This window comes from Ovis canadensis, chromosome 22 (genome assembly GCF_042477335.2).
Source record: "Ovis canadensis isolate MfBH-ARS-UI-01 breed Bighorn chromosome 22, ARS-UI_OviCan_v2, whole genome shotgun sequence".
Classification (NCBI taxonomy): Eukaryota; Metazoa; Chordata; class Mammalia; order Artiodactyla; family Bovidae; genus Ovis; species Ovis canadensis.
Window position 1 is genome coordinate 31,330,036 of NC_091266.1, and position 27,139 is coordinate 31,357,174.

General features: G+C 39.4%; 1 pseudogene; it reads left to right on the forward strand.

The window, feature by feature from the left end:
* LOC138427923 (cytochrome P450 2C42-like) overlaps positions 1-27,139 on the forward strand; it is a 40,298-nt pseudogene that overhangs the window by 12,968 nt on the left and 191 nt on the right.

The window sequence follows — 27,139 nt, forward strand, 5'->3', positions numbered from 1 at the left end:
TTAATATTTATACCACAGTTGTTAAATAGGGCTTGGCATGTTAAATAACACCAAAATTAGATTGATTATATTTTTTGCAGCCAAAGATGGAAAAGCTCTATACAGTCAGCAAAAACAAGACCAGGAGCTGACTGTGGCTCAGATCATGAACGCCTTACTACCAAATTCAGACTTAAATTGAAGAAAGTGGGGGAAACCACTAAACCATTCAGGTATGACCTAAATCAAATCCCTTATGATTATACAGTGGAAGTGAGAAATAGATTTAAGGGACTAGATCTGATAGACAGAGAGCCTGATGAACTATGGATGGAGGTTCGTGACATTGTACAGGAGACAGGGATCAAGACCATCCTCACGGAAAAGAAATGCAAAAAAGCAAAATGACTGTCTGGGGAGGCCTTACAAATAGCTGTGAAAAGAAGAGAAGTGAAAAGCAAATGAGAAAAGGAAAGATATAAGTATCTGAATGTAGAGTTCCAAAGAATAGCAAGGAGAGCTAAGAAAACCTTCCTCAGCGATCAATGCAAAGAAATAGAGGAAAACAACAGAATGGGAAAGACTAGAGATTTCGTCAAGAAAATTAGAGATACCAAGGGAACATTTCATGCAAAGATGGGCTCGATAAAGGACAGAAATGGTCTGGATCTAACAGAAGCAGAAGATATTAAGAAGAGGTGGCAAGAATACACAGAAGAACTGTACAAAAAGGATCTTCACTACCCAGATAATCACGATGGTGTGATCACTCACCTAGAGCCAGACATCCTGGAATGTGAAGTCAAGTGGGCCTTAGAAAGCATCACTACGAACAAAGCTAGTTGAGGTGATGGAATTCCAGTTGAGCTCTTTCAAATCCTGAAAGATGAGGCTGTGAAAGTGCTGCACTCAATATGCCAGCAAATTTGGAAAACTCAGCAGTGGCCACAGGACTGGAAAAGGTCAGTTTTCATTCCAATCCCAAAGAAAGGCAGTGCCAAAGAATGCTCAAACTACCACACAATTGCACTCATCTCACATGCTAGTAAAGTAATGCTCAAAATTCTCCAAGCCAGACTTCAGCAATACATGAACCGTGAACTTCCAGATGTTCATGCTGGTTTTGGAAAAGGCAGAGGAACCAGAGATCAAATTGCCAACATCCGCTGGATCATGGAAAAAGCAAGAGAGTTCCAGCAAAACATCTATTTCTGCTTTATTGACTATGCTAAAGCTTTTGACTGTGTGGATCACAATCAACAGTGGAAAATTCTGAAAGAGATGGGAATACCAGACCATCTGACCTGCTTCTTGAGAAACCTATATGCAGGTCAGGAAGCAACAGTTAGAACTGGACATGGAACAACAGACTGGTTCCAAATAGGAAAAGGAATACTGTATATTGTCAAGGCTGTATATTGTCACCCTGCTTATTTAACTTCAAGGCAGAGTACATCATAAGAAATGCTGGGCTGGAAGAAGCACAAGCTGGAATCAAGATTGCTGGGAGAAATATCAATAACCTCAGATATGCAGATGATACCACTCTTATGGCAGAAAATGAAGAAGATCTAAAAAGCCTCTTGATGAAAGTGAAAGAGGAGAGTGAAAAAACTCAACATTCAGAAAACGAAGATCATGGCATCTGGACCCATCACTTCATGGGAAATAGATGGAGAAACACTGGAAACAGTGTCAGACTTTATTTTTTTGGGCTGCAACATCACTGCAGTTGGTGACTTCAGCCTTGAAATTAAAAGACACTTACTCCTTGGTATGAAAATTATGATCAACCTAGATAGTATATTGAAAAGCAGAGACATTACTTTGCCAACAAAGATCCGTCTAGTCAAGGCTATGGTTTTTCCAGTGGTCATGCATGGATGAGAGAGTTGGACTGTGAAGAAAGCTGAGAGCTGAAGAATTGATGCTTTGGAACTGTGGTGTTGAAGAGTCTTGAGAGCCCCTTGGACTGCAAGGAGATCCAATCAGTCCATCCTAAAGGAGATCAGTCCTGGGTGTTCATTGGAAGGACTGATGCGAAAGCTGAAACTCCAGTACTTTGGCCACCTCATGTGAAGAGTTGACTCATTGGAAAAGACCCTGATTCTGGGAGGGATTGGGGGCAGGAGTTGAAGGGTACAACAGAGGATGAGATGGCTGGATGGCATCACCAACTCGATGGACATGAGTTTGAGTAAACTCCAGGAGTTGGTGATGGACAGGGAGGCCTCGTGTGCTGTGATTCATGGGGTTGCAAAGTGTCTGACATGACTGAGTGACTGAACTGAACTGAACTGAGTATACCCAAGAAGAGTCAGAATGACTCCTCAGGTGAAAAATAAACAATTACAAACAGGTGTAAAATATAAATATCATAGTGTAATATGAAGATGGATATGATCTCTGCACACACTGTTTGAGGAAATGTAAGAGAATGGCTTAATCTAGCTGGACTTCTGCATGTCAGGTGGTTGAAAATAAATTTAATATATTTGCATGAAAGAGAAAGAAAGGAATTTCAGATGGGTGAATAGTATATGTAGAGGTGCAAAGGTGTATGATGGGAAAGAGTAGGTGAATGAAAGAGAGAAGCCTTAATTGAGTGTAAAGTAAAATGAATTGTCATAGATATGGAGTTTGAGGCTGGTATCCGAGACTGAACCCTGCACCATTAGTTGAAAAGACTGTTTTCCCCACACGAACCATTATGGCATTAAGTCAAAAATCAGTTGACTTAATCAGTGGAAGGGTTTATTTGTGTAATCTCAAATATTTTCCAATAGTCTATATGAAAACCTTGTACCATAACACATTATCTGTTCTTCTTAATTACTAGCATTGTATTATAGTTAGTTTTGAAATTGAGAAGTGTGAGTCCTCTAAATTTGTTGTTAATTTTAAAGAGTATTTTGGCTATTCTCAGTGCCCTGAATTTTCATACTATTTATAGGATAAGCTTATCAACTTTTGCCAGGAAGGCAGTAATGATTTTGGTAGGGATTGTAGGAAATCTGTAGATCAGTTTGTGGAGTAATGTCATTAAAAAAAATTAGATGAAATTCACATAGCATACAATTATCCATTTAAAGTGTACAATTTTGTGGTATTTATTGCACTCACAATATTGTGTGATTACTTGCTCTCTCTAATTTCAAAACTTTTCCATCACTCTGCAGAAACATACCCGCCCAGTAAATGATCACTAACACATCTTGTGTTAACTTGTTATCTGCTTTATATCTCTATGAATTTGCCTATTATGTATATATCATATGAAAGGTCTCACAGCATTGTCCCTTTTATTTCTAGCTCTTTCACCTAGTATGGTATTTAGGAGGTTCATCTAAGTTGCATGTATCAGTACTTTGTTATTTTCTTTTATCGTTGAATAATATTCCATTTTTGCACATATTATAATTTTTTTAATGCATTCATCTATTGGTGGACATCTGTGTTGTTTCTGTCTTTGAGTCTTATGAATAGAGTTACTGTAAACATTTGTGTACAAGTTTTTGATGGACATTTTTTCATTTTTGTGGGAGTGTATTTATACGAGTAGAATTGATGAGATATGTGGCAATTTTATGTATAAATTTGAGGAACTGCCAACCTTTTTCACAGCGACTACAGCAGTCATGTTCCCATGAGCAATGTACAGGGGTCCTGTTTACCCACATAGTGGCCAATATGTATTTTATAATTTTTTGTAATTACTAAAGCTAGCCTACCTAATTAATGTGAATACTGGCCAGAATACTGGAGTGGGTAGCTGTTCCCTTTTCCGGGGATCTTCCCAACCTAAGGATTGCACCTCGGTCTTCCTCATTGCAGGCAGATTGTTTACCAGCTGAGCTATCAGAGAAGCCTTGTTGGTCGGATAGTTCTTCTATTTCAATTAAATAATTTTTTACCTGTCAATTATACCTCAGTAAAACTTGGAAATTTTTTATGTATTTAATGTGTGTGTGCATGCATGCTCAGTTGCTTTAGTTGTGTACAGCTCTTTGGGACCCTATGGACTGTAGCCCACCAGGCTTCTCTCTCTATGGGACTCTCCAAGCAAGAATACTGAAGTGGGTTGCCGTGCCCTCCTCAAGGCGATCTTCCAGACCCAGGGATAGAACCTGTGTCTCCTGCATGGCAGGCAGATTCTTTACCACTGAGCCACTGGAGAAGCCCATTTAATGTGTACAATATACTGTTTTGATACACGTATGCTGGAGGCTATGCTTAGGAGCTGAATGGGATTTTGAACTTGCTTCTCTGCCAGACTGGGTCATACAATGTTCTCTGTAGTTTCTGGGTATTTGTGGCTAGGATTACTGGTAGGAAAAAATATTGTATTTTTGCTTCTTTTTCCTATGCTCTTGGTATCATATTGAACAAATCATTGCCCAGACCAATATAAAGAAGCTTTCCCTTTTTGCTTTCTTCTAGGTGTTTCATGGCTTTAGGTCTTATGTTTACGGCTTCAGTCCATTTTGAGGTGATGTTTTGTATGTTGTACGATAGTGATTCAAATTATTATTTTTTGTAGGTGGTGATCTAGTTTTCCCAGCACTCTATTTTTGAGAAATTGTGCTTTCCAGATTATGTATCTTGAGATCAGTTGATCATAAATTTGTCTATTTATTTTTGGGTTCTTTATTCTTTTACATTGGTCTGTGCACCTGTTTTTATACTGTTTTGATTATTATAGCTTTGTAATATAGTTTGAAATCAGAAAGTGCAATTCCTCCACCCTTGTTCTTTTTTAGTATTACAGTGGCTATGCAGGGTCCTTTGTTGTTTCATATGAATTTTTAAAAAAATGTTAATTATTGACTTTTGACTGCACTGGGTCTCCATTCCTCTGCAGGCTCTCTCTAGCTGTGGCAACTAGGAGCTATTCTCTAGTTGTGGTGCATGGACTTCTCACTGTGGTGGCTTCTTTTGTTGCAGAGGATAAGCTCTAGGGTGCCTGGGCTTAGTAGTTGTGGTGCATGGGCTTAGTTGCCTCATGGCACATGCGATCTTCCTGGAGCAGAGACTGAACTCATGCCCACTGCACTGGTAGGCAGATTCTTAACTACTGGACCACCAGAGAAAACCTTGCATATGAATTTTAATTTTTTATCTATTTCTGTGAAACTTCTATTTTGATACGTATTTCATTGAATCTGTAGGTTGCTTTTGGTAGTATAGACATTTTAACAATATTAATTCTTATTCATATACATGGGATATCTCTCATTTATTGATCCTCTTTGTTTTCTTTTTTATAGTTTTCAGTGTACAGATCTTTCGCCTCCTTGATTAAATTTATTTTAAGTCTTAGGAGATCCAACCAGTCCATCCTAAAGGAAATCAATCCTGGGTGTTCATTGGAAGGACTGATGTTGAAGCTGAAACTCCAACACTTTGGCCACCTGATGCAAAGAGCTGACTCGTTTGAAAAGACCCTGATGTTGGGAAAGATTGAAGACAGGAGGAGAAGGGGACGACAGAGGATGAGATGGTTAGATGGCATCACAGACTCAATGGACATGAGTTAGGGTAAACTCTGGGAGTTGGTGATGGACAGGCAGGCCTGGCATGCTGCAGTTCATGGGGTCGCAAAGAGTCAGACACAACTGAGTGACTGAACTGAACAGATCTGAACTGAAGTAGTTTATTCATTTTGTTTCCATTTCTTGAAGTTCTGCCAGTTTTGCCTCACATATTTAAATGCTCTGATGCACTTGGAAATAACACCATCCACTTTACAGTTAATGTCTCTTATAATAACAAATAATTATGCTTCTTCCTTTCCATCCTCTGTATCATTGTTGTGGTTCATTCCACTTACATATAAGCATAAGGTAAGGGTAAGTGAAGTCGCTCAGTCATGTCCGACTCTTTGTGACCCCGTGGACAGTAGCCTGCACCAGGCTCCTCTGTCCAAGGGATTTTCTTGGCAAGAGTACTGGAGCGGGTTGCCATTTCCTTCTCCAGGGAATCTTCCCGACCCAGGGATCGCATCTACGTCTCCCGCATTGTTGACAGACGCTTTACCGTCTGAGCCACCAGGGAAGTCCATATATAAGCATATGTATATTTATACATATGTCCATAACCATTACATAATCAAATATACTGTTGCTATTTTCTGCAAATTTTTATCTGTTAGAGAAATAAAGTAGACAAGCAAAACTTTTTATTTTACCGTCACTCATTCTTTCTTTATAACCCTTTCTTTATGTAGATGAGTTTCTGACCTATATGATTTTCCTTCTCTCTAAAGATGTTTAAAACATTCTTTGCAAGCCAGTTCAAGTGGCAACAAATTCCCTCAATTTTGTTTGCTTGTTTGCTCAGAAAGTCTTCACTTCTCCTTCACTTTTTAAAGAAATTTTGAAGGATACAGAATTTAGATGGTTGGTTTGACCATCTGTATGTATTCTTTGGAGAAATGTCTGGTGAGGTCTTCTGCCTGTTTTTCAATTGGGTTGTTTATATTTGTGTTGCTGAGTTGTATAAGCTGTACATTTTGAAAATTAAACACTGGTTGATCACATCATTTGCAAATACTTTTCTCCCATTCTGTAGGTTGTCTTTTCGTTTTGTTTATGGTTTCCTTTGCTGTGCAAAAGCTTACTAGTTTGATTAGGTCCTGTTTGTTTATTTTTATTTTTCTTTGTATTGCCTGGGAGACTGACCTAAGAAAACACTGGTTCTATTTATGTACCAGACACATTTATCTAAGCATACTCCTGGATGCTGTAAGTGTTTAATTTCCAGGGTGCAAAAATAATTGCTCAGACCCTTTGTGCATGGCCAGTAGTTGTTTCAGTGGATGGACTGATTCCTAGAACATCCTCTCTGCCTTTTGTGTGACATTACTCTAGAAATGCCATCCTCACAATACTGAGTGTCCAGATCTATGACAAGGTAAGTTATTTGTTTATTTAGATTATCTTTAATTGTTTTGTGTAATAATGATAGGCTGTGTACACATAACCACTGTATCTGCAAATCAAATTCAAGCAATGGAAACACTAATATTGTTTTATGAGAGCATTGCTTTTCTGACTGACTTCAGTAATTTTGAACTGAGAAGCCAAAAGCTTGTGGGATGCCACTGTTACTGAGGGAAATTAACAAGAGCACACATTCAGTGAGCTTAGTCTGTCTTAGTTGTGTTTATTACATAATAAAAGACATGGCACTGGGGCGCTGGAGATTATAAACGCATCATAAAATTAATGCTAGTCTAGGGACATGTTTACAAAATATGCTTTTTTTTTTTTTGCATGTTAATGATCCCTTCTGCTGCTGCTGCTGCTGCTAAGTTGCTTCAGGCGTGTCCGACTCTGTGTAACCCCATAGACAGCAGCCCACCAGGCTCCACTGTCCCTGGGATTCTCCTGGCAAGAACACTGGAGTGGGTTGCCGTTTCCTTCTCCAATGCATGAAAGTGAAAAGGGAAAGTGAAGTCGCTCAGTCGTGTGTGACTCTTGGCGACCCCATGGACTGCAGCCCACCAGGCTCCTCCGTCCATGGGATTTTCTAGGCAAGAGTACTGGAGTGGGGTGCCATTGCCTTCTCCAACGATCCCTTCTGCTCAGTATTTAAAACTGCCTGCTTGCTATGTATTCTGTGTCACATCATCGCATCAATCCTAAAACAGTGTTACTTGTCCTTTTTGATTGCTGTCTGTCTCCTTATTTATGAGAGATATTCACTTAGTTTGTCAGCTTTGGCATTGCATTACTCCTTCCCATCCCTTTTTCCCCTTGCGCAGAGAAAGCCTCAACCTTCTGTTTTTATGATTGTAGTGTAACTTCAAGCTGTATATTCTTTTTATTCCTACATTTGTTTCTTTGGTCAAGCTGCTAATTGTATTGCGTGTGGCATACAACCATGATGGTCCTGTATTGTCTTTGTGAATCCATCCTCTTTATTATAATTTACATATAGTTCATTTTAGGTTGTGCTGCAGTATTAACTTTTATACAATTTCAGCTTCATCGTGAATATACAGACAGTATTGAGTTCATGTACATTTTTAACAAAGAAGAGCGTAATGAGATCTTGATTCAGGCTTATAACATCTTTCATGTTATGGCCCTAATTTATCTATTTCTACTAATTAAGATTTTGTTCATCTAAAAATAAGAGAAAACCTATTAATAAATGCTTTAACGAGTAGTGGCCATATCTATCTCACGTTATGAAGAATCTTCTGTCAGTGTAGGAATAGTACAGTAGTCCTGAAATATTAGGGATTCATATACCTTCCAGTTGTATTTACTTGTGCTGAGTATATAGAGCTCATGTGCTAGTAAGCTAAGTTGCCTCAGTTGGTTTTGACTCTTTGTGACTCTTTGGACTGTAGCCTGCCAGGCTCACTCATTAGTAAAACTTCCTGTCCCGAAATGATGTTGGTGTATTCTAATAACTCCTTCAAATATTTGTTTTGGGTAGGAAGGAGGGCATAGAGGAAACAATTCCAATAGCCTTCTGCTTGTATCTCACTGACAAAAGCTATGTTGCTTGTTGTTGTTGTTTAGTTGCTAAGTTGTGTCTGACTCTTTTGTGACCCCATGGGCTATAGTCCGCCAGGCTCCTCTGTCCATGAAATTTCCCAGGCGAGAATCCTAGAGCGGGTTGCCATTTCCTACTCCAGAGGATCTTCCCAACCCAGGAGTCGAACCCACGTCTCCTGTATTGGAAAGTGGATTCCTTACCACTGAGCCTCCAGGGAAGCCCACTGCTTGGCTCACCTAAATGCAAAAGAGGCTGATGAATGGAAGGAACTTTTAGGCAAGCGAGGAGTAAGTTATGAGAAACTGATGTTTGAGTCAGCTGATCTATAATCTCTTGCTATATTCTACAGTAGTTTTTTTCTAAAATTGTACCTTGCAGTGCGTGTGTGTGTGTTGGGCTTCCCCGGTGGCACTAGTGGTAAAGAACCCATCTGCCAATACAGGAGATGTAAGAAACATAGGTTCAATCCCTGGGTTGGGAAGATCCCCTGAAGCAGGGCACAGCAATTCACTCCAGTATTCTTGCCTGGAAAATCCTATGGACAGAGGAGCCTGGCGGGCTACAGTCCCTAGGGTTACAAAGAGTCAGACACGACTGAAGTGACTTAGCGCGTGTGCACACACACACACACATATAAAATAGGCTTAACTTTGAAATAATGTGAGTTATTTTGGATTACCTGTAATTCTGAAAAGTTAATAGTTGTCAAATAATTGTATCAAATCATTCCTAGGAAAAGCACAATGAACAATTGGACTTTGCATTTGGAAGCTTGACAGCTACTATATATGATTTGTTTGGAGCTGTTACAGAGACAATAAACACAGGTCATAGGTATGATAACATGGTGGTCAGGATGATTTCAGAAGAGATACTGGAAAGAAACTGGGACTGCTTTCCGTCTTGTTACTCTTAGAGAATTACTTAAATCTCTGTTTGAGCGGCTTAATGTTTTCAGATTTAATGAAGGTATCCTTCATTAAATAATAAGATAACATCTTTGCATAACCTGAGAGGTTGAAGACATGGTGGACAGCAACAAAATCAATACAGCAGCATCTGGATTTCATGAGAGGTCATTTCATTTCATAGCCTGGGACTGCATATTGGTTTTATTATGGAAGGACCACTTACACATCTGCTCATTCTGAAAATGCCGTGTTCTAAAGCCAGTGTAGGGAAAATGGAACTTCTCCTTGTTGAAGTCTGAGTGGAAATTCTAAAACTTAATGAGGTTGCTTGAGATAACATCCACATTCTGGGAGTGATGAGTGAGTGAAAGTTACTTAGTTGTAACCCTATGTACTGTAGCCCTCTAAGCCTTTCTGTCCATGGACTTCTCCAGGCAAGAATTCTGGAGTGGGTTGCCATTCCATTCTCTAAGGGATCTTCCTGACCCAGGAACTGAACCTGGGTCTCCTGCATGACAGGTGAATTCTTTACCGTCTGAGACACCAGGGAGGCCCACATTCTGGGAAGTGCTCTAATCATTTAGAGTCACAAGAAATTGTACCTTTTAGGCATAAGATGCCTATAAAGGTATATATATTTTTTATATCCAGAAGTCTGTTTCTATAAAAATGATGCTTGACAAAATAAGAATTTTGAGGGTCAACAATTTTATATTTTACAAAATACTTTTTTTTTTTGAAATTTACCTTGTAAGAGTTTAAGATTGTGAATGGTGGGTTAGAAAAGACATTATCTTGTCCTGTTTCACCATCCCATTAAAAACTTATTACAAACAAGACTAAGAATTTTTTTTTTTTTTGCCAGTAAACAACTTAGTCTTTTATTTGCCCAAGGCCAGCTGTTGCAGGCACTGAGGCCCCAAGACTTCCAGAAGGGATGAGGGTGGGGGAGTCACCCTGCCTCCCAGGTGCTGCCTGCCCCATCCTGCTTCCTACAGGAGATGGGAGAGTAGATAAAATGTGCCCTTGCACCATCAAGTATCTCAATTTTGTGTGTGTGTCAGTTGCTCAGTTGTATCCGACTCTTGTGACCCCATGGACTGTAGACCACCAGGCTCCTCTGTCCAAGGGATTCTCCAGGCAAGAGTACTGGAGAGTGTTGCCATTTCCTTCTCCAGGGAAGACTAAGAGTTTTAAAGTTGAAAGAGAGGAGGTCAGGAAATAGCTAGCAAATCTTCAGCACATTTCTGAAGCACAGAGAACATACTGAGGAGTAATAATGAACTCAGTAGGGAAGATGAAGCTGCATCCTAAAGGTAGAAAGGAAAAGGTAGCTAATCAAAGTTAATACATATCCCTATAACCCCATAAAGTTCAGTATTTAGCAGTACCAAATGTCAAAGAGGGTAGAAGGAAAGAGACTGAAAAAAGTAGCTGTCTCTGCCTTGTCCCCTTGACAAATCCTTTTATCATGTAGCATTTTCTCCAGTGGGATGAGAGAGGCTTATCCTTCAGAGAAACTGAAACCAACAGGCTCTACACTCAGGGACGCTGGGCAGAAAAAGAGGAAAAGAGTGAGGCGCACAGCCGAGAGGCAAGGTTAGGGAAGAATCAACTTCTTGAATTCAGAGACTTTTAGTTCCTTTCTCTATCGTAGTTCCCCAAATGCAGGGAGTTTCTGTTTGTCTTATTAGGTATACTAATAAAGAGGTATATATAGATGTATCTTAAGCCTAGTTCACAGGAGAGTTAAATGTATCTATATCAGTTATCTCTTTATGTTTAGGTGAATTTCTGAACTATAACTGATGTTTATAATGTTGTTGGAGCACCTTCATAATGCCTCATGTGTCCTTCAATTTGTATACAAATGTGGTGTGCACTTTTCTCTCTCTATCATTCTTACTTATCTGTTACCAGCTAAGGTCCAGGAAGAGATTGACCACGTGCTTGGCAGACACCAGAGCCCCTGCATGGAGGACAGGAGCCTCATGCCCTACATGGATGTTGTGGTCCATGGGATCCAGAGATACGTTGATCTGGTCCCCAGCAGTCTGCCCCATGTGGTGACCCATGACATTAAACTCAGAAATTACCTCATCCCCAAGGTAAGATTGCTTGAGTGCTAGGTTGCTTCAGTTGTGTCTGACTCTGTGTGACTCCATGGACTGTAGCTTGCCAGGCTCTTCTCTCCATGTGATTCTCCAGGCAAGAATGCTGGAATGGGTTGCCATTCCCTTCTCCAGGGAATCTTCCTGACCCAGGGATTGAACCCGTGTCTCCTATGTCTCCTGCATTTGCAGCCGAGTTCTTTACATTAGTGCCACCTGGTAAGATTGTTTCCTCTTATACTGACCTTGGCAGTCTTGAAGTTCCCATTTACACAGTATGAGTGCATTCCTCTATGAACACAAAAATCCTGTGTGTGGTGGCTTGATGAAAGGTGTACTGTTTCTAGTTTAGTCTGTAAAGCTTTATAACAGGCTTTGGTAGCTGACAGTGCAAGTGTTCCAGTTTGTTCTGTCTCTTGTATTGTTTGCCTGATCTTAAAGGTTTATTTTTCCAAATGTTATCAAGTTTTATTTGATATTTGTTAGTATGAGTGCCAGTCAATTTACCAAAACACTCTGCTGGGATTTTTATCTGGGTGACATTAGATCAATTTGAAAAGACTTAACATCATGACACATTGAGTCTTTCAATTAATGGGCATGGTATATAGTCCTTGGTTTGGGGAGCTTTCTTTAATTTTCTCAATAATGTCTTTTTCAGTAAATTGGCTTGCAAAACTTTTTTGCAAGATGCCTAATACTGTTATAAGTTTTAAATAATGACTATCATTTTATTATCTGGAATACAGAGGTATAATTAATTTTATCATTTGGATGACCTTATATAAAGCAGCATTGCTAAATTTAAAAAAATTACTAATAATTAATTGCAATTTCTATATACATTGTCATACTATCTGGGTAAATATCTTTGTTTCATCCTTCATCATTTCTGATCTCTTACAGGGTGAAGATGAACATAAACTATTAGGCATGATGTTTTATATACATTTTGTTAGATTTTTAAAGTCAGTTTCAGTTCAGTTCAGTTCAGTCACTCAGTCGTGTCTGACTCTTTGCCACCCCAGGGACTGTAGCACACCAGGCCTCCCTGTGCCTCATCATCTCCCACAGTTCATGCAAACTCATGTCCGTTGAGTTGGTGATGCCATCCAACCATCTCATCCTCTGTTGTTCCCTTCTTCTCTTGCTCTCAATCTTTCCCAGCACAGGGTCTTTTCCAGTGAGTTGGCTCTTTGCATCAGGTGGCCAAAGTATTGGAGCTTCAGCTTCAGCATTAGTCCTTCGAATGAATATTCAGTCCTTCTAATGATTTCCTTTAGGATTGACTGGCTTGATCTCCTTGCATCCCAAGGGACCCTCAAGAGTCTTCTCCAACACCACAGTTCAAAAGCATCAATTCTTTGGCGTTCAGCCTTCTTTCAGGTCCAGCTCTCACATCCATATGTGACTACTGGAAAAACCATAGCTTTAACTAGATGGATTTTTGTTGGCAACGTAATGTCTCTGCTTTTTAATCTGCTGTCTAGGTTGGACATAGCTTTTCTTCCAAGAAGCAAGGGTCTTTTAATTTTGTGGCTGCAGTCACTATCTGCAGTGATTTTGGAGCCCAAGAAAATAAAGTCTCTCACTGTTTCCCTTGTCTCCCCATCTGTTTGCCATGAAGTAATGGGACAAGATGCCATTCATGATCTCCATGTTTTGAATGCTGAGTTTTAAACCAGCTTCTTCACTCTCCTCTTCACTTTCATCAAGAGGCTCTTTAGTTCCTCTTTGCTTTCTGCCATAAGGATGGTGTCATCTGCATATCTGAGGTTATTGATATTTCTCCCAGGAATCTTGATTCCAGCTTGTGTTCCATCCAGCCCAGCATTTCACATGATGTACTCTGCAAATAAGTAGGGTGACAACATACATATACAGCCTTGACATACTCCTTTCCCAATTTCCATTGTTCCATGTCCAGTTTTAAATGTTGCTTCTTGACCTGCATACAGAGTTCTCAGGAGGCAGGTAAGGTGGTCTGATATTCCCATCTCTTTAAGAATTTTCCACGGTTTGTTGTGATCCACACAGTCAAAGGCTTTTAGGGTAGTCAATGAAGCAGAAGTAGATGTTTTTCTGGAATTCTCTTGCTTTTTCTATGATCCAGCGGATGTTGGCAATTTGATCTCTGGTTCCTCTGCCTTTTCTAAATCCAACTTGAGTATCTGGAAGTTCTTGGTTCACATACTGTTGAAGCCAGGCTTTGAGAATTTTGAGCATTACTTTGCTAGCATGTGAAATGAGTGCAATTGTGCCATAGTTTGAACATTCTTTGGCATTGCCCTTCTTTGGGACTGGAATGAAAACTGACCTTTTCCAGTCCTGTGGACAACAACCATCAACAGGAGAATGTTGGATTCCACCAAAAAAAGATACCCCACATCCACAGGTAAAAAGGAGAAGCCTCAACAAGATGGTAGGAGAGGATCAATTGCGTTTAAAATCAAATCTTAGACCCATTAGAGATGCTCAGAGGGCACAAACAAAACCTTGTGCACACAGGACTGAGGGCAAGGAGCAGTGACGCCCCACAGGAGCCTGAGCCACACCTGCCTTTGAGTGTTTGAGTGTCTCCTCCAGAGGCATGGGTCAGCAGTGACCTGCTGTGGGGACAAGGACTCTGGCGGCAGCAGAGGCGTGGCTTGTGGCATTAGTCCTCTTGGAAGAGGTTGCCACTGGCCCACCATAGAGCCACTGAGCAGATGACACACAAACTGCAGAACAATTATAGCAAAGAAGTTCTTACACTGTTGCAAAGGTTCCAGGGCCCACAACAGATTTCCTAACCTGGACATCTGGCAGAAGGACTGAGAACCCCCAGGGAAACAAGAAAACCTTCTTTGCACCAGGACTCAGGAGAAAGGAGAAATGACCCCACAAGAGACTGAGCCGGACTTGCCTGTGATTGTCCTGGAGTCTCTGGTGGAGGCTTGGGTTGACAGGGGCCTGCCATGGAGTCAGGGCCACTGACTACCACAGTCCTGGAAGCTGCAATATGTTGGCATAAATAAGTCTTTTTGAAAGCCAAACTACAGGGAGGGAACACAGCCCTATCCATAAATAGGAAATTGGATTAAAGATTTACTGAGCATTTACTGAGATTTACTTGCCCACCAGAGCAAGACCCAGTTTTACAAAGCCATCCTTTCCATTAGGAAACTTCCACAAGCCTCTTATCCTCATCCATCAGAGGGCAGACGGAACGAAAGCAAAATCACAGAAAACTAACTATACTGACCACATGGATCACAACCTTGTCTGACTCAATGAAACCTTGAGCCATATTAGGAATAAAAGAGTTTTATGTGAGCCAAATTTAGGAATAAGCCTGTGAGACAGCCTCTCAGATCACTCTGAAGCGCTGCTGTGGAGAAGCATGGTTTTCAGCACAGTTGTATACTTTGTCAGAACAGAGTGCATCAAGCAAGTCAGGGAAACATTCCTTCAAGGTTTCTTTTTTTTTTTTTTCCTCCAAAGATCAGCATGTTTACAAAGTCAGTATGGCCTTGAGACCTGGGGAGGGAGTCTTTTCAGCTTTGATGTCCCAAGAACATTTAATCTATATTTTTAACATTTTTTATTTCTGGTCAGTCAACCCTGTTAAAAAATGATTAAACAGATGGATAATGTATGTCTGATAGGTCACAAAGAGGCTGCTTTACTTAATGTAAAATTCAAGTTAAATGAAGTATAAGCAAGAATGACTTCCCCATTCCTCAGTATGTAAAAATGTCTTCCATTAATATCAGTTTATCTATCTATCCACCTATCCATCAACATCTCTCTACTTTAGTGTGTGTATGTCTCATTAACAATGATTTTTATAAAGAGAACAATAATATTTACACTCAACAGTTACCATGAGTACAATCATATTATCTTATGTACAGCATATACCTAAAAATCCCTGATTTGCCTAGAATATACTTTATAGTTTTCCTTTTCTTTACAATTTAATATGTAGCCTAGGGATTCACATATAATTTATTTACCTTTTCTCTTTAGTTTCCTGTTATCAGTTCCCTTTGCTCTGTATTTCTTTGAACATTTAACTTTGTGAGGAATTCAATTTAGTAGTCTTGTAAAATATTCTGCAGGCGATTGTTTTTTAGAGATTAGATTTCATTTACTATTTGGTTAGACAGCTATGTAGGTGCATTTGTGTTCCACTGAAATTCATTTGGGAGGTGGGGACACATAATGTCATCCCATTATTGGTATGGGGTGTTCTTCATATAAGAAAGTGTCTGCCAGATTTCTCTATGGGAGAGTTTCATTTTTTTTTTACATTTAATTAATAAAAATTTATGGTGTAGTACTTCAGGGCTTTGTAAATATCAGACCTCTTAACCATTCACCCTACAGTTTTAGCATTTATGGATGACACTTGCTTGAATTAATGATCTATGCTGAATTGTTATAAAATTAGTTTTCTAATTTTATCTTTGTTTCTGTTTCTATGCTGAGATTAATCTGTAATGAAATCTACCCTATACTTTCAAATAAGACAATCTGCATGAAAATGACTAACACTAATAGTTGCTCTAGTACTTATTATTATCATAGAAGAGGTTATTTTTGACTAGATCAGATATCTGTTTACAAAAGTACTATGGACAGATAACTCCAAACACTTAAGTTCCAATAGTAATTTCCATTTCAAACCATTGTCCATATATGAGAAGAGTTGAATTGAAGTGACAAAGCAGCTGTGACGGATGGACACCAGTGTCCAAATGTGGTTATAAGCAGAATGGATTCACCCTAGGACCCATGTACTCACTGTTTCAAATGCTTTTGAGATTTAATGCAACATCACTGCACTCATCCTTAATTTATTTTTGTTTATTACTTGCTCTGTCTGCTGCTGTCTTGCTCAAAATGCCACAGCCCTTCTTTAGGCATCCTGCTGCTGCTGCTGCTAAGTCGCTTCAGTTGGGTCTGACTCTGTGCGACCCCATAGATGGCAGCCCCCCAGGCTCCCCTGTCCCAGGGATTCTCCAGGCAAGAACACTGGAGTGGGTTGCCATTTCCTTCTCCAATGCATGAAAGTGAAAAGTGAAAGGGAAGTTGCTCAGTTGTGTCCGACTCTTTGTGACCTCATGGAGTACACCCTAACCAGGCTCCTCCGTCCATGGGATTTTCCAGGCAAGAACCTAGGATTCCTCATCTATAAATCATAAAATTGGACTAAATGGTTTGCAACATTTGTCCAGCTCCAGGACTTCTGTGTAGTTCAGTTTATCTTCATCTGTTCTTTCCAGGGCACAGATGTATTAACGTTGCTGAAAAAAAACAAAAGCAGGATGGCGGAAGAATAGGACGGGGAGACCACTTTCTCCCCCACAAATTCATCAAAGAACATTTCAATGCTGAGTAAATTCTACAAAACAACTTCTGAATGCTGGCAGAGGATATCAGGCACCCAGAAAAGCAGATCATTGTCTTCAAAAACAGGTAGGAAAAATATAAAAGACGAAAAAAGAGACAAAGGAGGTAGGGAGGGAGCTCCATCCTGGGAAGGGAGTCCCTTCCCAGGAAGATTGTCTTAAAAAGAGAGAAGTTTCCAAACACCAGGAAACACTCTCACTGCCGAGTCTGTGGCGAGCCTTGGAAGCACAGAGGGCAACATAACAGGGAATAAAAATAAATAAATAATTAAAACCAACAGATTACGAGCCCAAAGGTAACTCCGCAAGCGGAGAAGCAGCGCAGACTCCTGAATCCACCACTAGCAAGTGGGGGCTGGGCAGGGAGGCGCGGGCTGCAGTGCTTTTTAAGAATGAGTCCGGAATACCCCGAATGTAACCAGAGCGAACTAACTTGGGCTAGCATACCAGACTGTGGGATAGCTACCACGTGAAAAGCTCTAACATAAGACACCACCAGGACCACACACAGAACAAAGGACAGAACAGAAATAGCCAGCTGCAGACAATCCCCCTCTGGTGACAGGCAGCCAGTGCCATAAGGGCTGGAAGGGGGCAATTGCAGCCCCGGAGAGACTTTACCTACCAAACTACAAGCAGGCTTCTTTGCTAACTAAGACTTCTTGGGGTTCTGGACAGTCGCCATCTGCCTGGCAAGGGGCGCCAGCGGTACACCCAGTAAACTGAGCAGCAGGGAAAGGTGATAAGTTGCACCAACCGCGCTCACCAAACACCTGAGCTACTCGGTCGTGGAAAGGGCACAAAATGCAGGCCCAACCAAATCTGCGCCTCTGAGGGCTACCTGAGAGCCGAGCCTGAGCGGCTTAGACTGGGGAGGTGCATGCAGCCTAGGGCCAGCCTCAGATGGTTCCCGGTGGAGCAACATAAAGCCTGAGTGGTGTGTGCCATGTGCAGGGGGATGCCCAGCATGGCTGAGACACTGCGAGCACATGCCAGTGTTATTTGTTTGCAGCATCCCTCCCTCCCCACAGCGTGACTGAACAAATGAGCCTAAAAAAAAAAAAAGTGTCCACCACTGCCCCACTTGTGTCAGGGCGGAAATCAGACACTGACCAGCAAACAGAAGAAGCTAAACAGAGGGAACCGCCTTGGAAGTGACCCCACACTGCCCACAACACGAGAGAAAGTCCCAGAAATATCTTTACTATTTTTATGACCTCCTTTTTTTTGATTGATGTTGTTGATTGTTTTTTCTTCTTTTCTTTTTCTTCTTTTTTTTAACTTTATAAAAATTTTAAGTCCTCTATTTCTCCTTTAATTTTAATTTTTATAACCTACTATCACTTTTCAAAAAAAAAGACCCTATTTTTAAAGCAAACGCTGTATATATATATTTTTGTGATTGTTGTTGCTGTTTTTTAAATAATTTTCATGACTATTTTTCTTCTTTTTCTTATTTTCTTTAATATTGTATTTTTGAAAATCCAACCTCTACTCTAGATTTTTAATCTTTCTTTTTGGTATTTGTTGTCAATTTTGTACATTTAAAAACCCAATCTTCAGTACCCAATTTTACCTGAGAGTGAGATTACTGGCTAGATCACTCTCTCCTCCTTTGGACATTCCTTTTTCTCCACCAGGTTGTCTCTGTCTCCTCCCTCCCCCTTCTCTTCTCTACCCAACTCTGTGAATCTCTGTGTTTTCCAGATGATGGAGAACACTTAGGGAACTGGTTACTGGCTGGATCTGTCTCTCTCCTTTTCATTTCCCTCTTTTATCCTCCTGGCCAACTCTGTCTACTTCCTCCCTTTCCTCTTCCCTGTATAACTCCATGAACATCTCTGAGCAGTCCAGACTGAGGAGCGTGTATAAGGAAGTGATTACTGGCTAGCTTGCTCTCTCCTCTTTTGATCCCACCTCATCTCATTCCAGTCACCTCTAACTACCCCCTCCCTCTTCTCTTCTCCATGTAACTTGGTGAACCTCTCTGGGTGTCCCTCAATGTGGAGAAACTTCTCATCTTTAACCTAGATGTTTTATCATCGCTGCTGTATAGATGGAGAGGTCTTGAGGCTACTGTAAACACAAGATGGAAAACCAGAAGCAGGAGGCTTAAGTCCAAATCCTGAGAACATCAGAGAACTCCTGAATCCAGGGAACATTAATTGATAGGAGCTCATCAAATGCCTCCATACCTACACTGAAACCAAGCACCACCCAAGGGCCAACAAGTTCCAGAGCAAGACATACCATGCAAAGTCTCCAGCAACACAGGAACACACCCATGAGCTTCAGTATACAGGCAGCTCAAAACTAGTCCAAAGCCATAGACATCTCATAACTCATTACTGGACACTTCATTGCACTCCAGAGAGAAGAAATCCAGCTCTACCTACCAGGACTCCGACACAAGCTTCCCTAACCAAGAAACCTTGACAAGCCGCTGATACAACCCCACCCACAGCGAGGGAACTCCATAATAAAGAGAACTCCACAAATTCCCAGAATACAGAAAGGCCACACCAAATGCAGCAATATAACCAAGATGAAAAGACAGAGGAATACCCAGCAGGTAAAGGAACAGAAGAAATGCCCACCAAACCAAACAAAGGAGGAAGAGATAGGGAATCTACCTGAGAAAGAATTCCGAATATTGATAATGAATATGATCAAAAATCTTGAAATCAAAATGGAATCACAGATTAATAGCCTGGAGACAAGGATTGAGAAGATGCAAGAAAGGTTTAACAAGGACCTAGAAGAAATAAAAAAGAGTCAATATAATGAAAAATGCAATAAATGAGCTCAGAAACACTCTGAAGGCAACAAATAGAAGAATATCGGAGGCAGAAGATAGGATTAGTGAAATAGAAGATAGAATGCTAGAAATAAATGAATCAGAGTGGAAAAAAGAAAAACGAATTAAAAGAAATGAAGACAACCTCAGAGACCTCCAGGACAATATGAAATGCTCCAACATTCGAATTATAGGAGTCCCAGAAGAAGAAGACAAAAAGAAAGACCATGAGAAAATCCTTGAGGAGATAATAGTTGAAAACTTCCCTAAAATGGGGAAGGAAATAATCACCCAAGTCCAAGAAACCCAGAGAGTTCCAAATAGGATAAACCCAAGGTGAAACACCCCAAGACACATATTAATCAAATTAACAAAGATGAAACACAAAGAGCAAATATTAAAGCAGCAAGGGAAAACCAACAAATAACACACAAGGGGATTCCCATAAAGATAACTGCAGATCTTTCAATAGAAACTCTTCAGGCCAGGAGGGAATGGCAAGACATACTTAAACGTGATGAAAGAAAATAACCTACAGCTCAGATTACTGTACGCAGCAAGGATCTCATTCAAATATGAAGGAGAAATCAAAAGCTTTACAGACAAGCAAAAGCTGAGGGAAATCAGCACCACCAAACCAGCTCTCCAACAAATGCTAAAGGATATTCTCTAGGCAGGAAACACAAAAAGGGCGTATAAACCCGAACCCAAAACAGTAAAGTAAATGGCAACCAGATCATACTTATCAATAATTACCTTAAACATAAATGGGTTGAATGCCCCAACCAAAAGACAAAGACTGGCTGAATGGATACAAAAACGAGACCCCTATATATGCTGCCTACAAGAGACCCACCTCAAAACAAGGGACACATACAGACTGAAAGTGAAGGGCTGGAGAAAGATATTCCACGCAAATAGAGACCAAAAGAAAGCAGGAGTAGCAATACTCATATCAGATAAAATAGACTTTAAAACAAAGGCTGTGAAAAGAGACAAAGAAGGACACTACATAATGATTAAAGGATCAATCCAAGAAGAAGATATAACAATTATAAATATATATGCACCCAACATAGGAGCACCGCAATATGTAAGACAAATGCTAACAAGTATGAAAGGGGAAATTAACAATAACACAATAATAGTGGGAGACTTTAATACCTCACTCACACCTATGGACAGATCAACTAAACAGAAAATTAACAACGAAATGCAAACTTTAAATGATACAATAGACCAGTTAGACCTAATTGATATCTATAGGACATTTCACCCCAAAACAATGAATTTCACCTTTTTCTCAAGTGATCACGAAACTTTCTCCAGGATAGATCACATCCTGGGCTATAAATCTAACCTTGATAAATTAAAAAAAATTGAAATCATTCCAACCATCTTTTCTGACCATAGTGCATAAAGATTAGATTTCAATTACAGGAGAAAAACTATTAAAAATGCCAACATGTGGAGGCTGAACAACACGTTTCTGAATAACCAAAAAAATCACAGAATAAATCAAAAAAGAAATCAAATTATGCATAGAAACGAATGAAAATGAAAACACAACAACCCCAAACCTGTGGGACACTATAAAAGCAGTGCTAAGAGGAAAGTTCATAGCAATACAGGCATACCTCAAGAAACAAGAAAAAAGTCAAATAAACAACCTAACTCTACAACTAAAGCAACTAGAAAAGGAAGAAATGGAGAACCCCAGAGTTAGTAGAAGGAAAGAAATCTTAAAAATTAAGTCAGAAATAAATGTAAAAGAAACAAAAAAGAGATCATAGCAAAAATCCACAAAGCCAAAAGCGGGTTCTTTGAAAGGATAAATAAAATTGACAAACCATTAGCCAGACTCATCAAGAAACAAAGAGAGAAAAATCAAATCAATAAAATTAGAAATGAAAATGGAGAAATCACAACAGATAACACAGAAATACAAAGGATAATAAGAGACTACTATAAGCAATTATATGGCAATAAAATGGACAACGTCCAGAAATGGACAAATTCTTAGAAAAGTACAACTTTCCAAAACTGAACCAGGAAGAAATAGAAAATCTTAACAGACCCATCACAAGCATGGAAATTTAAACTGTAATCAGAAATCTTCCAGCAAACAAAAGCCCAGGTCCAGACGGCTTCACAGCTAAATTCTGCCAAAAATTTAGAGCAGAGCTAACACCTATCCTACTGAAACTCTTCCAGAAAATTGCAGAGGAAAGTAAACCTCCAAACTCATTCTATGAGGCCACCATCACCCTAATAGTGAAACCTGACAAAGATGCCACCAAAAAAGAAAACTACAGGCCAATACCACTGATGAACATAGATTCAAAAATCCTCAACAGAATTCTAGCAATCAGCATCCAGCAACACATTAAAAACATCATACACCATGACCAAGTGGGCTTTACCCCAGGGATGCAAGGATTTTCAATATCCGCAAATCAATCAATGTAATTCACCACATTAACAAATTGGAAAATAAAAGCCATATGATTATCTCAATAGATGCAGAGAAGGCCTTTGACAAAATTCAACATCCATTTATGATTAAAACTCTCCAAAGGAGGAATAGAAGCAACATACCTCAACATAATAAAAGCTATATATGACAAAACCACAACAAACATTATCCTCAATGGTGAAAAATCGAAAGCATTTCCCCTAAAGTCAGGAAACAAGACAAGGGTGCCCACTCTCACTGCTATTATTCAACATAGTTCTGGAAGTTTTGGCCACAGCAATCAGAGCAGAAAAAGAAATAAAAGGAATCCAAATTGGAAAAGAAGAAGTAAAACTCTCACTGTTTGCAGATGACATGATCCTCTACATAGAAAACCCTGAAGACTCCACCAGAACATTACTAGAGCTAATCAATGAATATAGTAAAGTTGCAGGATATAAAATCAACACACAGAAATCCCTTGCATTTCTATACACTAATAATGATAAAGTAGAAAAAGAAATTAAGGAAACAATTCCATTCACCATTGCAACGAAAAGCATAAAATATTTAGGAATATACCTACCTAAAGAAACTAAAGACCTATATATAGAGAATTGTAAAGCACTGATGAAAGAAATCAAAGAGGACACTAATAGATGGAGAAATATACCATGTTCATGGATCAGAAGAATCAATATAGTGAAAATGAGTATACTACCCAAAGCAATCTACAGATTCAATGCAATCCCTATCAAGCTACCAGCAGTATTTTTCACAGAGCTAGAACAAATAATTTCAAGATTTGCATGGAAATGCAAAAAACCTCGAATAGTCAAAGCAATCTTGAGAAAGAAGAATGGAACTGGAGGAATCAACTTCCCTGACTTCAGGCTGTACTACAAAGCCACAGTCATCAAGACAGTATGGTACTGGCACAAAGACAGACATATAGATGAATGGAACAAAATAGAAAGCCCAGAGATAAATCCACACACCTATGGACACCTTATCTCTGACAAAGGAGGCAAGAATATACGATGGAGTAAAGACAATCTCTTTAACAAGTGGTGCTGGAAAAACTGGTCAACCACTTGTAAAAGAATGAAACTAGATCACTTTCTAACACCATACACAAAAATAAACTCAAAATGGATTAAAGATCTAAATGTAAGACCATAAACTATAAAACTCCTAGAGGAGAACATAGGCAAAACACACTCCAAGATAAATCACAGCAGGATCCTCTATGATCCACCTCCTAGAATACTGGAAATAAAAGCAAAAATAAACATATGTGATTTAATTAAAATTAAAAGCTTCTGCACAACAAAGGAAACTGTAAGCAAGGTGAAAAGACAGCCATTGGAATGGGAGAAAATAATAGCAAATGAAGCAACTGACAAACAACTAATCTCAAAAATATACAAGGAACTTATGCAGCTCAATTCCAGAAAAATAAACGACCCAATCAAAAAATGGGCCAAAGAACTAAATAGACATTTCTCCAAAGAATACATACGGATGGCTAACAAACACATGAAAAGATGCTCAACATCACTCATGATTAGAAAAATGCAAATCAAAACCACAATGAGGTACCACTTCACACCAGTCAGAATGTCTGTGATCCAAAAATCTGCAAGCAATAAATGCTGGAGAGGGTGTGGAGAAAAGGGAACCCTCTTAAACTGTTGGGAATGCAAACTAGTACAGCCACTATGGAGAACAGTGTGGAGATTCCTTAAAAAATTGCAAATAGAACTGCCTTATGACCCAGCAATCCCACTGCTGGGCATACACACCGAGGAAACCAAAATGGAAAGAGACACATGTACCCCAATATTCATCGCAGCACTGTTTATAATAGCCAGGACACGGAAACAACCTAGATGTCCATCAGCAGATGAATGGATAAGAAAGCTGTGGTACATATACACAATGGAGTATTACTCAGCCATTAAAAAGAATACATTTGAATCAGTTCTGATGAGATGGATGAAACTGGAGCCGATTATACAGAGTGACGTAAGCCAGAAAGAAAAACACCAATACAGTATACTAACACATATATATGGAATTTAGGAAGATGGCTATGATGACCCTGTATGCAAGACATCAAAAAAGACACAGATGTGTATAACGAACTTTTGGACCTAGAGGGAAAGGGAGAGGGTGGGATGATTTGGGAGAATGGCATTGAAACATGTATACTGTCATGCAAGAATCGAATTGCCAGTCTATGTCCGATGCAGGATACAGCATGCTTGGGGCTGGTGCACAGTGATGACCCAGAGAGATGTTATGGGGAGGGAGGTGGGAGAGGGATTCAGGTCTGGGAACGCATGTACACCCTTGGTGGATTCATGTCAATGTATGGCAAAACCAATACAGTGTTGTAAAGTAAAATAAAGTAAAAAAAAAATAAATAAATAAAAATAAAGTCCAGAAAAATAAATGACCCAATCAAAAAATGGGCCAAAGAACTAAATAGACATTTCTCCAAAGAAGACCTACAGATGGCTAACAAACACATGAAAAGATGCTCAACATCACTCATTATCAGAGAAATGCAAATCAAAACCACAATGAAGTACCATTTCACACCAGTCAGAATGGCAGTGATTCAAAAGTCTGCAAGCAATAAATGCTGGAGAGGGTGTGGAGAAAAGGGAACCCTCTTACACTGTTGGTGGGAGTGCAAAGTAGCACAGCCACTATGAAGAACAGTGTGGAGATTCCTTAAAAATTTGCAAATAGAAACTGCCTTATGACCCAGCAATCCCACTGCTGGGCATACACACTGAGGAAACCAGGATTGAAAGAGACACGTGTACCCCAGTGTTCATCGCAGCACTGTTTATAATAGCCAGGATATGGAAACAACCTAGATGTCCATCAGCAGATGAATGGATAAGCAAGCTGCGGTACATATACACAATGGAGTATTACTCAGCCATTAAAAAGAGTACATTTGAATCAGTTCTAATGAGGTGGATGAAACTGGAGCCTATTATACAGAGTGAAGTAAGCCAGAAAGAAAAACACCAATACAGTATGCTAACACATATATATGGACTTTAGAGAGATGATAATGATAACCCTGTATGTGAGACAGCGAGGGAGACACAGATGTATAGAATGGACTTTTGGACTCTGCGAGAGGGAGAGGGTGTGATGATTTGGGAGATTGGCATTGAAACATGTATACTACCAGGTAAGAAATGCATCACCAGTCTATGTTCGATACAGATTACAGGATGCTTGGGGCTGGTGCACGGGGATGATCAAGAGAGATTATATGGGGTGAGAGGTGGGAGGGGGGGTTCAGGATTGGGAACTCATGTACACCCGTGGCTGATTCATGTCAATGTATGGCAAAACCAGTACAGTATTGTAAAGCAAAATAAAGTAAAAAAAAAAAAAAAAAAAGCTGACTTCTGTGCTACATGATCACAAAGAATTCCTCAACCCAGAGGTGTTTGACCCTGGCCACTTCCTGGATGAGAGTGGCAACTTTAAGAAGAGCGAGTACTTCATGGCTTTCTCAGCAGGTAGCACAAGTTTATTTTCTTCATCACTTCCAAGAGCAGGATACCTTTTGGGCATCAGCTGGAACTTTCATCCCCACACTAAGGATGGTAAAAATGCTTTTTTGCCCATGATATGGGGCAGCAATCACAGTGCCCATAGACTTTCCCGGCCCTCAGTACATCATCATTGTTGGATTACTGAAGCTTGGAGAGGTGACCCAGTTCTTTCAAATTCAGAAAGAAAGTTTGAGCTGCATTCTGAAAATGTAAGAAACGTTCATCTTAGACAAAAGAAACTCTGTTATAAATCTTTGAAACTTCAAGGTTGATGAAGAGTAAATATACTTAGAGCAGAGAACAGAGGCTGTGGAGAATGGAAAGAAACATGTTGGACCATCAGATTGGGAACAGAAAATATAATGAATATATGTGTGTTTCTAGAAAAAGATTGAACTTGAAAATATCAAATTGAAGCTATAGTATGAGAATACTTAATGAAGTATGTGGTATAGTGCTGATGCTCAGTAAATGTTTGTTGAAAGAAGGATACCTGTTAAGATAAGATTTAAGTGGATAGCATGTGTGCCTACCCTTTTTCATCTGTCTATTCAGCCATTCTGCTTTCCTTCCATTCATTGAAACATTCATCAAATGCGCAGTCTCTTTCTAACAGCCAGAAACACAATGTTCTGTACATAAACAAGGAGTATATGTACTCTCTGCATTTCTTGTTTGTAGGGAAATTGTGTTTGTACTTCAATATGTAAAAAACATAATCAGTAAAACATGGTTTGTCAGTTTGTATCAACAATGGTAAATCTTCTCATATTCGAGAATAAATTCTAGATAAATTGTCATCAAAACTTTAAAAGCAAAACATTTAACTTATAAAATAGGGAAATATCTGTAGGGTTTTAGGATAGGATACAGAACTCTCAAACTAAATGAACAGATTAATAGATTTTATTAAAGGCTTCTGTAAAAACAATACCATAAATAGGTAAATGACAAACCACAAATATCTGCAGTACATAGCAAACAGGAAATGATTACCATACATAAATAAATATCAACAAGAAAACTGAACAACTTAAGAGCAAACAATTACCAGGAATGAAAGAAACAACCACTGAACGTAAAAAGATGCTTCAGTCTCCCTAGAAATCCGAGAATGCAGATTAAAACCAGAAGTAATTTCATTTCAATAGCTATCATGTTGACAAAAATATAAAAGATTTCAAATTAGCTATGGGAGTATAAAGATACATTTTCATGGTGTTTTGCATTCCTGCTTTTAAACTAACCATAATTGGGCTTTAAGAAAATACATGTATATATATATATATATATATATATGAGAATATAATTCACATTGGTGTTGTTTATTGCTAGGTATATCTTAAATTCAGCAGAAGTGATTTTGTTTAGCAAACTGGTCTTTCCGTT